This window comes from Phaenicophaeus curvirostris, chromosome 28 (assembly GCF_032191515.1).
Source record: "Phaenicophaeus curvirostris isolate KB17595 chromosome 28, BPBGC_Pcur_1.0, whole genome shotgun sequence".
NCBI classification, from domain to species: domain Eukaryota; kingdom Metazoa; phylum Chordata; class Aves; order Cuculiformes; family Cuculidae; genus Phaenicophaeus; species Phaenicophaeus curvirostris.
This window is the reverse complement of record NC_091419.1, coordinates 1,578,613-1,593,991: the sequence shown is the minus strand read 5'-3', so window position 1 is coordinate 1,593,991 and position 15,379 is coordinate 1,578,613. Positions and strand designations below refer to the sequence as shown.

The following is a 15,379-nucleotide window of genomic DNA, read 5'->3' as shown; positions in this document are numbered from 1 at the left end:
TGCACTGCTCTACTTTCAAATGGTCCTGTTCATTACTGCAGCACATTGCTCCTGCTCTCCAAGCGACTCCACCCACTCATGCTACACAGAGCCCTTGTAACCTTCCAATTCAGCTCCTCCTGCTGGTTCTCCAGCAATTCTACTGACATTCACCTTCTCCGAGTTGTTCTTCAGTTGAACGTATTTGCCCTCCAGGTCTCTCTCTTCTATGCTGATACTTCCTGTAGCCGGAGCTTGCTGGGACATCTGGAAGCTGCTGCTACTGCTGCTGCCGCTAACACTTGCAGTGCCAATTCCGCTTGTTCCACTGCCTGAAAGCTCCTCTGTTTCAAGACGTTTTCTCTTGCCCCGGGAAGAGCGAACAAGGGAAGTGCTGGTACTGCTGCTGCTGGAGGTAGCCCGAGAGACTGTGACACGGGAGGAGGGACTTGGAGAGAGCTTCAACCTAACACAAGCAAGCAAGCATTTTAATGAACTCAAAAGGGAACTACACACAAAGCAGTAACACTACAGGACTCTCTGTAACCACTGTCATACCCCCACGGCCAAAAGCAGTCTCACTGTGTGTCAGGACTGCACGGGACAGAAGTGGGGGGCTATCCTGGGAGATGGAACATGGAATGCGGTGCTAAGAGAGCACCACAGATCACTTAACCCTCCCCTCCAGTGTATCTGCCACTGAACACACCGAGACCATTACGAAAACCAAAATAACATAAACGTGGTGTTCAGATGAGAACACTTGCAAATCTCCTGTACAATACACTGTGGTGTGAAGCCAGTATGACTTCAGTGAAAGAAAATCTGACATCAAATGGTAAAAAAACAAGCATAAGAAATGAAAATAACACCTGTTAGTCCCACAAAAAGAACGTGGAATCTGTACGCACCTTTCCTCTTCTCCCTCTAGGAGTTTTCGGTAAGCACTGATCTCCATGTCCAGTGCTAATTTAACATCCAGCAACTCCTGGTACTCCGTGAGCTGCTGCTGCATCTGGTCCCTCATTTCTGTCATTTCCATCTCCTTAATAGGCCACAGGACAGGGCTCTGAGCAACCCGCTCTGGAGGAAGGTGCCCTGCCCTCAGCAGGGGCTTTGGAGCTGGATGGGCCTTAAAATCCCCAGCTCTGCTTTCCAAGGAGGTGGGAGGACGGTGACCAGGGTGTCGCGGTCAGCGGTGGTTTGGGCGTGGGGCCGTGTCCGTGAGTCCTGCAGGGCCGTGTCTGTCCTGGCTCCCCCACCAAAGGGCTGCTGGATGTGGGGCAGAGGCCAGGGGAGTCCCCGTCCCCCCAGGATTGCCTGCCCGGCTGGGGGTGGCTGAGCCCTGGGGGCGGCTCTGTGCCCTTCAGGGCTTGGGGGATGCGATGTGGGGCTGGGTGAGGCTTTTGCCCCTCTGGTGAGCTGTGTCCTGGTGCCCCTGCGCTCCCTGCCCACCCCATGAAGACACGGAAAACGTCTGGAAAATGTCTTTTTATGAAAACATGAGAACAAATTTACTCATATAGCCCCTATAGGATCCATTCAGACACCCCACAGGGCTCCCAGGACCCTTACGTAACTCACAGAGCCCCTTCAGGGACCACATGGTCCCTATAGGACCCATTCAGATGTCCCACAGGGCACCTAGGACCCCTATACAACCCACAGAGTCCCTACAGAACCCCCATGGGGTCCATGTAGTCCCTATAGGAGCCCTACAGGCCCCCTATAAGAGCCCTGAAGATACCCACCACAGGACCCATAGAAACTCCATAGGACCCCACCCGACCTCCTATCGGGTTCCTATAGGACCCATAGAGCTCTCCTAAACCCCCTTTATGACACATACAGCCTCTACAGACCCTCTATAGGATCCCCTACAGACCCCGCATAAGACATACAGGGCCACTATAGGGTTCCTACAGACCCCTATAGTCCTAGAGGACACACAGAGCCCCTGCAGTCCCCATATAGGGTACCTATAGTCCCTATAAGACCCCTCCAGGGATGGGGACTCCACCACCTCCCTGTTCCAGTGCCCAATGACCCTTTCCATGAAAAATTTTTTCCTAATGTCCAGCCTAAACCTCCCCTGGTGGAGCTTGAGGCCATTCCCTCTCATCCTGTCCCCTGTCCCTTGGGAGAAGAGCCCAGCTCCCTCCTCTCCACAACCTCCTTTCAGGGAGTTGGAGAGCAATGAGGTCTCCCCTCAGCCTCCTCTTCTCCAGGCTAAACAACCCCAGCTCTCTCAGCCGCTCCTCTTGTTCTCCAGCCCCCTCACCAGCTTCGTTGCTCTTCTCTGGACTCACTCCAGAGCCTCAACATCCTTCTTGTGGCAACGGGCTCAGAACTGAACACAGGACTCGAGGTGGGAGGCTGCCGCCGCTGACTCCCAGCAGGACATGTGTCTCGTTGGCCTTCACCCTCATCCTCACCCATAAGCGCTCGACCTCAGCATCGCAGCCATCGAGCTGTGTCCAACCAAACCCCTCCCCAACACACACAGCCCCCCCGCCTCCCCTCCCCTGCCCACCCCATGCAGACACAGAACGGGTCTAGAACAGGGTCTGGAGAAACAACGGCTTTTAATGAAATAACAAGAACAAAACAGCTTCTGAAAGTACTTCAAGTACTCCCTCCTCAACACCCACCCGCCACCCACCCTCCCCAAACAACAGCAACTCCCCAAACAACAAGAACCCCCCCAAACAACAACAACTTTATAAACAACAACACTTGAAAAAACAGCAATACTCTAAACTACAGGAACATGTTAAAGAACAACACCCAAAAAACAACAACATTATATACAAAGACCCTCTCCCACCCCCCAGAGAAGCAGATGCCTGCCCCAGCTCCAATCCCCCTCCCTCCCCAGCTCCGCCTGCCAGAGCCCTGCGCTGCTCCTGACATCCAGGTGGCAGGGGATGTTGTGGCCCCAGACGCTGCCCTCGTCCATGGGGACACCAGAGCCCAGAGAGATGGAATTTTCTGGGTTGGTGTCCTACTCCACGGCCACATCAGTGGCGACGCTGATGTCCAGGACGGTGACATCTTCCATGTGGACGTCTGTGCCCACGGAGATGTCCAAGAGTGGGGTGTCATCTCCCTCCATCTGGACATCGGTGGTGACGGAGATGTCCAAGATGGAGGGAGGATCCACCTCCATGGGCACAGACGTGTCCTGGGCACCGCCACTGCCCCTGGGTGCCCCCAAGGCCTTGGCCTGGCGGTACCAGGGCCCCCGGAGCAGCGGTTGCCCATGGGGGGCCCCTGGGTTTGCCGCGGCCCCGGGGGAGCAGCCAGGGGGTGGCCCAGAGGGCAGCGCCTGGGGGAGCAGCGAGGCGTTGGCCCATGGCGATGGTGTCTGGGCTGGTCAGGGCTCTGGTCCTCTTCTCCTGGGGAAGGCGGAGGATTGGAGGGCGCAGGCGGCAGCCGGCTTCTGATCTGGAGGGGAGAGAGAGAGCGGTGCTGGGCTGGGGGCTGCGGGGAGTCTGGTGGGGCCCCCGGCGAGCTGCGCCCCAGCCCGGCCGTGCCCCTGCTGTGCTGCGGGGCAGTGGGGAGCCTGCGGCAGGGAGCATCCCTGGGGCGGGAGTGCCGAGGGGCCAGGGCAGCCGGGGATGCCGTACCTGCTGGGGGTGCCCAGGGGTCCTGCGGTGCCCCCCGCGCCGGGGGTGCCCAGGGGGCCGGGAAAGGTGCCTCTTCTGCCCATGTGTTGAGGGCCTTGGCTGATCCTGAAAGAGCCATGAGCGAGCGCTGGCGCTGCCACCCCTATCTGGGGCAGGAGGGCACGCAAGGGGGCTGAGGAGGAGGAGGGAGAGGGGCAGGGGAGGAAGGGCTGTGCATTTGCCCCAGGGTGTCCCTGGGTGTGGGGTCGGGGTCAGTCCTTGCCTCACACGGAGAATGTAGAAGGGCACAGGAACAGGTCCAGGCACGATGGACAGTCTCGTTCTGCCCTGGGACCACAACGTGGGTGCCCAGGGCTGGCAGGACGGGGATCGGCTGTGCTCTGCTGCTTCGCCGAGCCCCGACTGTTTTGGCAGTTGCTGCACTGGCCGTTTCAGTTTGAGCTTCGCCCAGGACCAATGTTGGGGCTCCCAGGGTTCTGCACCCAACGACAGCTCTGGTCGGTGACCAATGGTTCCCACCAGAGTTCCGAGTCCCCCTCAGGGCACCATGGAAACCCATATGGAGTGGTGTCCCAGTATGGAACCACTGGGACCAGTATGGTTTAATCTCTTCCCCAGTGACAGACAGCGGGGCCTGTAGTGACAGGAAAAGGGGCGACGTTTTTCAGCTGAAAGAGGGGAGATTCAGATGAGCTCTGAGGAAGAATTCCTTTCTGCTGAGGGTGGGGAGACTCTGGCCCAGGTTGCCCAGCGCGGTGGCAGAAGCCCCATCCCTGGAGGGGTCCAAGGCCAGGTCGGACGGGGCTTTGAGTATCTTGATCCAGCGAGAGAGGCCTCTTGGTGCTCTTGAGGTGAAGTGGGAACTGGGCCAGGTTGGGGTTGGAGACTGCTTTGAACGCCGTCCACGAGGTGAGCTGGGAGCCTGATGGAATTGTTGCTCTTTCCTCCCAGAGGCCTCAGCCACGTCTGTGCCCGGGGGCTCTGCGCCTTCGAGGAGTCAAGGCCGCACGTGGATCGTGATCATTGCAGGCGAGACTGGGAGCGCTGCTCGTGGGGTCAGTCCTGGCTGGGGCTATAAATTGAGGGTCCTGCTGGAGTTCATTACAGAGCTGGGTCGGAGGCCGATTTTGCCGGGCTGGGGGAGGCCTTAGCCCACAGCTCATTCTTTCCTCTGCCTTGGACGCCCTGTGTCCTTGGAAAGGCCATTCTGTGCAACCTGGCACTAACTCTCTCCTGCCTGTGTCCCTTGTCCATGAGGGAAGCTGCTGATCTCTCGCTGTTTGCTGACGCTGGTGAGTGGCAGCGCCCGGTCCTGGTGTCCAGAGCCGGCGCACTGAGTGGATCTCTGCTTGTTTGCTCTCCTCTCCAGCGCTCCTGAGCGTCCTGGGAGCTGTGGGTTCTGTTGCCGTGTGGGGCCTCTCCAAAGCAAAAAGCAGATCTGACATCTTGAGCCTTGAGAATGGATCCAGGGAGCAGGTGATGCCTGACAAGAGACACACAGGCTCATTTCCCTCCAGGGTGAGTTTCTCGCACCCCATGTGCTCTGTGTGCAAAAGGGAGAAATCCCTCTTGCCCCACAGCTCTGGCCTCCAGAGCTTTCCCCTCTGGGAACAGCTTTTCCCAGCGTTTCTGCTGCTGGTCAGCCCCGGGGTTGGGGTTTCGGTCTGTCCTGGAGCAGCAGATCTCTCCCCTTCCCTTCCTCCCTCCCAGGTGGGTGTCAAGGCTCTTGCTGGGTGCAGCGCCAGTTGCTCAGCCCAGTCCGAGAAGCTGCTGCCTTCTGTTGGTCGTGCTGTGCTGCTCTCTGTCCTTCCTCTGCAGCCGAGGACGCTGAGCACCCCGAGATGCTCATCTCCTGCTGGGGGTTGTTTTCCTCTGCTTTGCTCCCACTGGGCTCAGACCTTGGGTTACCCAAAGGACTGTCCATGACCGGGTGTTTTCCTGTTCTTGTAACAGGGATCTTCGCCATGAGGTGACGCGATGGGACTGGCGTGGGCTCCCTCCTGCTCACCACAGAGGCGACTGAACGGGAGATGAGCTCCCAGATCTGGGTCGTTACGCTGGAATAACAGGAAGATGGTAGAGCTATGGAGTCATAGAATCATTAAGGTTGGAAAAGACCTGCAAGATCATCAAGTCCATTCATCAGCACACACCACCGAAGCTGCTGATGCTCCCCTTGGAGACAGGTCTTGGGCTGTGGGACTCCTTGGGCAGTGGCAGGAGCACAGGGCCACCCCTTGAAAAGGCGGTAGCAGTTTCTCCATGGTTCTTGCCTCCAGGGGTTTTAATGCTGTTTCTTCACCTCTGTTGCCTTGGACACAAAAGTTTTATTCCCCTGGAAATGGCAGGGGCTGGCTGCTCTTCACCTGTTTGCTTCCACTTCCAGCCAAGAGACCTTGTCCACCTGCCCCGTTCTTCCCCCTGGACTTTTCCAGGGAACAGGGACTTTCTTCTCCCTTAGAGCAGGCGCTGGCTGGCTCCGCTCACACCTGACGACTGCTCCATGTTTGAGCTGGTGCTGTGATGCTGCTGAGCCCAGGGGACAGGCTGAGCCCCTGGTGGCAGCTCTGTGCCTTCAGGGCTTGGGGGATGCGATGTGGGGCTGGGCGAGGCTTTTGTCCCTCTGGTGAGCTGTGTCCTGGTGCCCCTGCACTCCCTGCCCACCCCATGCAGACGCATAAAAGATCTGGAAAATGTATTTAATGAAAACTTAAGAACAAAACACTTGCTGAAAGTACTCCCTCCTCAACACTCAAGCCCAACCCCAAACAAATACCGCCACCACAAATCCACTGGGTCCCGGCCCCAGCCCCAGTCTGGGAGGCTGCCCTCATCCACGGGGACATCAGTGCCCAGAGGGACGTTAATGTCTGGGAGCGTGTCCTATTCTGTGGGCACATCAGTGTCCACAGAGTTGTCCAGGGCTGGAAGGGGGTCTTCTTCCATCGGGACATCCGTGGTGACTGAGATGTCCCCGGCTGGGATTGCGTCACCTCCATGGGCACAGCCGTGTTGGGAGGGGCTGCCTCTGTCCCTGGCAAATGGATGGGAAAGGCTGGGAGGCTGTTGTCCTGGGGCTGACGGAGATGTCAACAGCTTGCAGGGCGTCCTCTTCCATGTGGCCATTGTGCTGATGGAGGTGTCCCAGGCTGGCAGGGTGTCCACTTCCATGGGGACAGTGATGCTCAGATAGGTGTCCCAGGCTGGGAGGGCATCGTCTTTCATGGGGATATGGGCACTGACAGTGATCATTGAATCAAAACCACTACATTGGAAAGGACCGATTGAATCATCAAGTCCAACCATTCCTATCAATCACTAAACCATGTCCCTCAGCGCCTCATCCACCCATCTTTTAAACACCTCCAGGGAAGGTGACACAACCACCTCCCTGGGCAGCCTGTTCAAGTGCCTAAAGACCCTTCCTGTGAAATATTTTCTCCTGATGTGCAGCCTGAACCCCCCCTGGCAGAGCTTGAGGACATTCCCCGTTGTCCTGTCCCCTGTCACTTGGGAGAACAGACCAGCTCCCTCCTCCCCACAACCTCCTCTCAGGTAGTTGTAGAGAGCAATAAGGTCTCCCCTCAGCCTCCTCTTCTGCAGGCTAAACAACCCCGGGACTCCCATCCAAGGCTGCCCCAGAAAGCAGGTCCTTGTGGGACAGACCCTGAAAGCTGTCCAGCTCAGGCAGCTGTAATGCCAGCTCCACAGCTCCTTGGCTCCCCCAGCAGAGGTGGCAGCCCAGGACCTGCAGGCCCCACCAGCAGGTAGAGCTCCCCTGTCTGCTCTGGCCACCAGCACCTTCCACACCTGCAGTGTCCCCACCAGCCCTGTCCCCAAGCAGCGATGGCACAGGGGGCAGCCAGCTGGGCCAAGTGTCCCTGCCCTCGCCCGCGTGACGTGTGCCCAGGAAATCCCAGGGCCAGAGAATCCCAGTTCCTCGGGGTCATCTCTCCTGTGTCACCTCCTGGAAGCCAGTCCCCTCCCCGATTTGCAACCCCCCTCCGTCCAGCAACGGAGCTCACCCTGCAGGGAAGGCCCCACCACAAACTCTCCACGTGCCTGGTGCAGAGCTGGAGGTCGTGGGTGATGGGGATGAGCACGGTGGGTACCTCTGGAGGTTCCCCCAGCCTAGCATGACTCCCTCTCACCCCCACAGGGCCGCAGGTCGCTCCAGCTGGCTGCTCTTTGGACGCCCATCTCCAGAGCAGCCAGCAGCCCATCACCATCCCAACTCCAGTGATAACATCTCTTGGAGGGCCCGGGATGGCTCCACGGTGCACGGTCCTCTTGGTTCCCTGGGTCAGTAAGACCACCCTGACCATCCCAGCCCCAGGGACATGCTCCTGCCAAGACCCCAAACTCCTGACATACACCAAGGCGAAGCCACCGAAGAAGAACAAGATGAAGATGGTGGTGGCCCAGGCCCCACCAGCGGCATCTGTAGTCTCCAGCCATACCCAGAAGAACATCGGAGAGCAGCCCCAGGCCATCAACACTAGCAGTGCAGCCAGCTCCAGCGCAGAGGCCTCTTTGGAGAAAGGCATCTCCCCAGGCAGCGATGTCACCTCCAGCCCCTCTCAACTGCCTGAGGAGGTGCCCCTCGAAGAGGCCCTGAAATACTTTGATTGTTTTGTGGAGGAGGTGGGGGACGTGGCCAGCAGCAGCCCCACCGAAGAACAACCTGGGGGCACTGCTGTCGCCTTCCCCCCGTGCCCCTTCTCCTCCCTGGCACTGCCTGAGGAGCTGCTCTCCCCGGACTACAGCATCCCAGAGACTGCAGATGCCATCCTGGGCCTGGAGGAGTTCGCCAGGAGTTTGTGGCCCCAAGACCCATGGCAGGACGTTGAGATGGACTTTGTGCCGTCCCAGTGTCCCGCGCTTGAGCGGCGGGGGGCAAAGAGAGAGAAGAGCCCCTCGCCATCACCACCCAGCAAGCGCAGGGCACTGGGAGAGGGGGAAGGAGTGGAAGGGTGGGATGGAGAAGGGGAGCAGGGTTGGGGAGACTGGGGAGAGAGCTTGGAAGGAAGAGGGTGGTTTAATTAGCTTGGGGGGAGTTTCAAGGCACTTTGCGGGGACTTTTGGTTTTGATTTTTTTTTTTGTCATTGTTTTCGCTATTAAAAGTTGTTTCTCAACAACTGCTCCCTGTCTGTGTGGGAGAGGGAGGGGACACATGGAAACAGTGCCCAAGAAGTGCAAAACCAAACCCCACGGAGCCCCAAATCCCACCCCACAAGCTGAAGGGAACGCAGCCTCCCCAGGGCCGAGCCCCATCCCCAGCAGAGCAGGCAGGGGCAGGAGGGGACTCCCCTGTCACCGGGGAAGCAGCCCCGGACTAGCAAAAGCCCCAAGGAACATCCCAGTGAGGGTCCTTGAGCTCCCTCACCCCACCTTGCAAACAGCACACCCACCCCAGAGAGCCCTCAACTCTCAAGTTATCTGCAAAGGCTTTTATTAACTGCAAAATCATTAAAAAGTGGCTAAAGCCCCAGCTCAGGGCTGCCACGGGCCCGGCTGTGCCACAGCCGAGGCATCTCGGGTTCATTCCACAAGCGAACCTCTCAGCAGTACAGCACACACCGAGCGCTGCATCCCCACCTTCATGGCCTTCTCCCACCTCAGAAGGTTCAGACATCCCTCCGTCAGGCACTGGCTGCGGCCCAGGCCTGGACTTTGGCTCAGAGGCTGACAAGGAAGGGCAGATCGAGGGTATCGGGGATGCGCAGCTCATCCAGGTGCAGGGGGGAGGTAGCGAAGGGCAGGTGCACAGGGAAGAGGAGGCTGGCGTCCACCAGGAGCTGCCTGGGTCTCTCTCCATACTGGTCCTGCACTTGCTTCTGCAGGGGAGGACAGTAGAATCATAGAAACACTAGGTTGGAAGAGATTCACTGGATCATCGAGTCCAACCATTCCCATCAATCACTAAACCATGTCCCTCAGCACCTCATCCACCCGTCTTTAAACCCCTCCAGGGAAGGGGACTCTACGCCCTCCCTGTGTAGCCTCTGCCACTGCTCAATGACCCTTTCTGTGAAAAATGTTTTCCTTATGTCCAGCCTGAACCTCCCCTGGTGGAGCTTGAGGCCATTCCCTCTCGTCCTGTCCCCTGCCAGCTGGCAGAAGAGCCCAGCTCCCTCCTCCCACAATCTCCACTCAGGTAGTTGGAGAGAGCAATAAGGTCTCCCCTCAGCCTCCTCTTCTCCAGGCTAAAGAACCCCAGGACTCCCATCCAAGGCTGCCCCAATAAGGAGGTCCGTGTAGGACAGTTTTTCCCCCAACACTAGGTCCCTCTTACCTCAACGCTGCTGATGAAGCTGGGGCTGATGCGCTCCTCCAACCCAGCCGCTGGGGTGTAAGCCTGGAGGATCCTCACTACATGGAGGAGATGGTGGGTACCAGAAGCAGGGAAGAGACTGGCAGCCCTAGTGCTCCCAGAGAGGCCAAGGAGCCCCAGTCCAGCATCAGGACCTAGCAGGCAGCGAGCTCCAACCCCCCAGTACCTGCTGGGGCGTCAGCACAGGCTACAGAGAGCTCCAGCGCCTTCCTTTGTCACCTTCTTCCCCTGCAGCTGCTGGGTAGCCTGGAGCAGGGGCTCCAGCACCTCGTGTGCCCCACTCTGCTGCAGCCCCTCTGCGCGCAGCCACTGCTCCAAGCGGCTGATGTTGTCCCTGCCAAGGGGAACCAGCTCAGGGGGAGGGCACAGCTCGTAGCCCAGCTCCCCTTGTCCTGCTCGGGGACCCACCTAAGCCAGATGCCACGGCTCCAGGAGCACGTGTCCTTCCTCAGCAGCAGGTAGTTGAGGGTGGTGCCGCTGATGAGGAAGAGGAGCTGGCGCAGAGCCTGGTGGCCCCCGCTGGGGAACAGCCCATAGCACTCCAGCGCTGCCTGGAAGGAGCTCAGCTGCTGCGGCAGCTCAGGCAGGGGGTGGGCAGGGGTTGATGAGGAGCGGCGGTGGCCAGGAGGGCAGGAGGAGGACAAGCCCTGGCTGGGCTCACTCTCCAGCATTGCAGCAACTAAGGGAGAGAGAAAACTCATCGTAAGGAGCCAGAGACCTCGCAGCGTGCCTCAAACAGCCACTACACTGCTCCCTGGCTGTGTCCCAGCTGGGGCTGGTGACACCTCCGAGATGGCTGGTTCAGTCCAGCCCAGGGACTGGCCCGACTCCGTGAAGCTGCAAAGCAACAGAAGAAGGACAGGGACCTGCTGGAGCAAGTGCAGAGGAGGCCACCAAGTTGATCCAAGTGCTGGAGCACCTCTGGTACGAGGACATGCTTATGGAGTTGGGGTTGTTCAGCCTGGAGAAGGCTCCAGGGAGACCTTAGAGCAGCTTCTAGGACTGAAAGGGGCTGCAGGAAGCCTGGGGAGGGGATTTTAACAAGGGCCTGGATGATAGGGTTAGGAGGAACAGCTTTAAATTGGAAGACGAAAGATTTAGATCAGACAATAGGAAGAAATTCTTCAGGATGAGGGTGGGGAGGCCCTGGCCCAGGTTGCCCAGAGCAGCGGGGGCTGCCTCATCTCTGGAGGTGTTCAAGGCCAGGCTGGATGGGGCTTGGAGGAAGCTGATCCAGTGGGAGGTGTCCCTGCCCTGGAAGGGGAGGAACTGGATGGTCTTTGAGGTCCCCTCCAACCCAAACTGCTCCAGGATTCTACGACAGAGGCTGCTCCCCATGGATACATCCCAAGGTCCCCAGGCTGCTGAGCCTACTTTAGCTCCCCAGCCACCTCGTCCAAGCCAAGAGGCTCGAGGAGCACATGGTCCCTAATGGAAGGGGCCCCCATTTCAGAGCCGACCTTCTCCCCAACTCTAGGTGCAGCCTCTGTAACAGAGCAGGTGGCTCACACACAGCACAGCTAGGGAGAATCATTGCAGAGCCCCAAAAGTCACTGTGCCTTGCAGGCATCCTCCAAAGAGTGAATGACGGCTCTTTCCGTTTAAGGGCTTGTAAGGACCCAGCCAGGGTTCACCAGTGCTTCCCTTTGAAGTTTTAAGTGAGCTTGAAGCTGCTCTCAAGAGCTCTCTCAATCCCTGGATCTGCTCCAGCAAGGGATCTGGTACCTGCTGCCAATCCACAATTAGCTGCCCTCTTTCCTGACACGCTGTTCATCCCAGGAGAGAGGAAAGCACAACGCTGGGACATCTTGGGCTTTCAGCATCGGCTCCCTCCGTGCTCTGCCCCGCCAGTCCCATCCTGCCACCCCCATGCGGATGCTGAGCAGGAAGCATCCCCATCCCTCTGTTAGGAGAGCTGAGCAGTTCGCCCAGTTTTCATGAGTTCATGCAACAACGTGTAGGAAACTGTTCTTCCGCACACCTACAAGTCCTCAAGCAGCAGCTTGAAATGACTTTGCATGCTCTGAAATGCAGCTGAAATGCGAGCTGGAGCAGGCAGCTGCTGTCTTCCCCTCAAAAGAGAGAGCAGCAAAGAGAGAGCGCGGCTAGAGCCTGCTCTGGGCGTGCTGATCCTCAGCCCTTTTCTTAGCACTGTCATCAACTGCTTAAAACCGTGATCCAAGGCCATCAAGTTTGGATCAGCATTTTGAAATGCCCTTTTTCAAGGCTGACTTTAGGCTGCACAAAACTTTGTAACCCGTGGTCTTCCCTGTGTCACAAGACAGACATTGATAGGCACAAGATCATAAAGCAGTTTGGGTTTATTGATTAAAGCCTGTTGAAAGGAGATGCTGCCAGAAGTAGAGATCTCTGAGAGTGCTCTTTGTGCTGTAGATTGAGGCTCTTGCTTTGCAGTTCTGTGCCCTGCTGGGATCCTCTCTCTCCTTCTGACATGGCTTAGGGAAAGGTGTAGTGATGCTGTATGGAACCAGCATCCCCCTTGCCTGCAAAGAAAATGATCCTGCACTGAAAATATGGTGTGAGTTCCAGTGTGTGAAGAAACAGTTGAAGCCTGAAGCTGGGATAAATGTGATGGCGCTAGAACTGGCTGAGAGCATTTTAGGCTCTGACCTGAGTCCTTTTTGGCCTGAACAGGGTTTTGGCTTTGCACAAGCACAGCGAGAGCTGGGGAGGAACTTCCCTAAGGCTGGTGTTGGCTTTAGGCACGACCTTGGCAGCAGGGAGGCTGGGGTTCAGCTCACCAACCTTAGGGCCCCATTTTGCCTTCGATTCTCAGTGACTCCCCAGCAAGAAGGGCACTGCCCACAGCTGGAGGCTCTTGGGGGCTGTGGGTCAGGGTTAAAGCTCAGCACCTGAGATGGTTTTGTGCAGGAACCTTCTATCTTCAGGAGGGTAAAGGCTTCTTGAACTCATCTGAGTGCAGTCAGCATCGCAGCCAAGCCACAGGGCTACGCAGCCACTGGGTCCAGTGCCTCTGTTGTGCTGAGCACAAACCGCTCCTTGCCTTTTGGTTTATCTTTCTTCTTTTCTTTCTTTCCACCAGTGAGCTGCTTCTGGGACCTGTACCGACCAGCTTCACCTTCCTGCCGAAACACAAGGCAAATTCCTACAGATAGGGCTGAGAGGAGGCTCTTTGCTGAAGCATCAAGGTGCTCAGCTGTTTGCCAGGATGAAATAAAATTTGATGTTTTTAGAAGCTCAGTTGCCTTCTTGCCCCCAGCGCTGGTCCCTGCCACAACCAGGGACAGCATGGCCCTGCCAGGAGGAGAGAGAGCTGCTCTCTTCCCCTTCAGGAGACGAAAAGTTGTGATGGGGATATTTCAGCAAGGGCAGGGGGAAAACGTGCCAGCATGAGCTTCCCTTGCCCCCTCGAGCTCCTTCCACCAATCCCTCCATCACTCCAGCCAGTGCAGGGGCAGAAGCGCAGGCAAAGGGCACAAAGGCGGTTGCCGTGTGTCACAAAGAGGATGCAGAGCCCCCCACCTTGTGTCCTGGGACACCCCAGAGAGTCCTTGGTGACCGACAGTTAGAAGGCACCATGGCCCAGAGGAGACAGCAGCTCCCACTGCCTGGTGCTCAGGCCTCGGCCAAACGCCGGCGCGTTGAGCCAGTTATCACGTCCAAAGCTTTCTGCGCGGGAGGTAGGGACTCACCCCGAGCTCTGCAGCCCGATTTTGCTCTTGGGGGACAAGAGCAGAGGTGACGCCGACCCCGGCTCCTGTCTCTCTTCCAGGCTCAGCCCTCCTGCCACAGCAGCCTGGGCAGCAGCAGCCCCTGCCCATGGCCTTGGCTCCCTCGGAAGAGGTGGCAGCCCAGGACCTGCAGGCCCCACCAGCAGGTAGAGCTCCCCTGTCTGCTCTGGCCCCCAGCACCTTCCACACCTGCAGCGTCCCCACCAGCCCTGTCCCCAAGCAACGATGGCACAGAGGGCAGCGAGCTGGGCCGAGCGTCCCTGCCCTCGCCCGCGTGACGCGGGCCCAGGAAATCCCAGGGCCAGAGAATCCCAGTTCCTCGGGGTCATCTCTCCCGTGTCACCTCCTGGAAACCAGTCCCCTCCCCGATTTGCAACCCCCCTCCCTCCAGCAACGGAGCTCACCCTGCAGGGAAGGCCCCACCACAAACTCCCCACGTGCCTGGTGCAGAGCTGGAGGTCGTGGGTGATGGGGACTAGCACGGTGGGTACCTCTGGAGGTTCCCCCAGCCTAGCATGACTCCCTCTCACCCCCACAGGGCCGCAGGTCGCTCCAGCTGGCTGCTCTTTGGACATCCATCTCCAGAGCAGCCAGCAGCCCATCACCTTCCCACCTCCAGTGACAACATCTCTTGGAGGGCCCAGGATGGCTCCATGGTGCACGGTCCTCTTGGTTCCCTGGGGCAGTAAGACCACCCTGACCATCCCAGCCCCAGGGACATGCTCCTGCCAAGACCCCAAACTCCTGACATCCACCAAGGAGAAGCCACAGAAGAACAACAAGATGAAGATGGTGGTGGCCCAGGCCCCACCAGCAGCATCTGTAGTCTCCAGCCGTGGCCAGAATAACATCGGAGAGCAGCCCCAGGCCATTAACACCAGCAGTGCAGCCAGCTCCAGCACAGAGGCCTCTTTGGAGAATGGCATCTCCCCAGGCAGCGATGTCACCTCCAGCCCCTCTCAACTGCCTGAGGAGGTGCCCCTCAAAGAGGCCCTGAAATACTTTGATTGTTTTGTGGAGGAGGTGGGGGACGTGGCCAGCAGCAGCCCCACCGAAGAACAACTTGGGGGCACTGCTGTCGCCTTCCCCCCGTGCCCCTTCTCCTCCCTGGCACTGCCTGAGGAGCTGCTCTCGTCGGACTACAGCGTCCCAGAGACTGCAGATGCCATCCTGGGCCTGGAGGAGTTTGCCAGGAGTTTGGGGCCCCAAGACCCATGGCAGGACGGTGAGATGGACTTTGGGCCGTCCCAGTGTCCCGCGCTTGAGCGGCGGGGGGCAAAGAGAGAGAAGAGCCCCTCGCCATCACCACCCAGCAAGCGCAGGGCACTGGGAGAGGGGGAAGGGGTGGAAGGGTGGGATGGAGAAGGGGAGCAGGGTTGGGGAGGATGGGGAGAGAGCTTGGAGGGAAGGGGGTGGTTTAATTAGCTTGGGGGGGAGGTTCATGTCACTTTGAAGGGACTTTTGTTCTTGGTTTTTTTTGTCATTGTTTTCGCTATTAAAACTTGTTTCTCAACAACTGCTCCCTGTCTGTGTGGGAGAGGGAGGGGACACATGAAAACAGTGCCCAAGAGGTGCAAAACCAAACCCCACGGAGCCCCAAATCCCACCCCACAAGATCCAAGCGAATGGAGCCACCCCAGGGTCGAGCCCCATCCCCAGCAGAGCAGGCAGGGGCAGGAGGGGGCTCCCCTGTCCCCAGGGAAGCAGCCCCGGACTAGCAAAA

At 58.3% G+C, this 15,379-nt stretch overlaps 1 long non-coding RNA gene across 1 annotated transcript; it reads left to right on the top strand.

Annotated features, from left to right (window-relative positions):
• Positions 1-10,692: 10,692 nt before the first annotated feature.
• LOC138731665 (uncharacterized) lies at positions 10,693-13,160 on the top strand. Its single transcript, XR_011339187.1, has 2 exons — positions 10,693-10,867; positions 13,008-13,160. It is a non-coding gene; the product is annotated as an uncharacterized lncRNA (long non-coding RNA).
• The last annotated feature ends 2,219 nt before the right edge of the window (positions 13,161-15,379 follow it).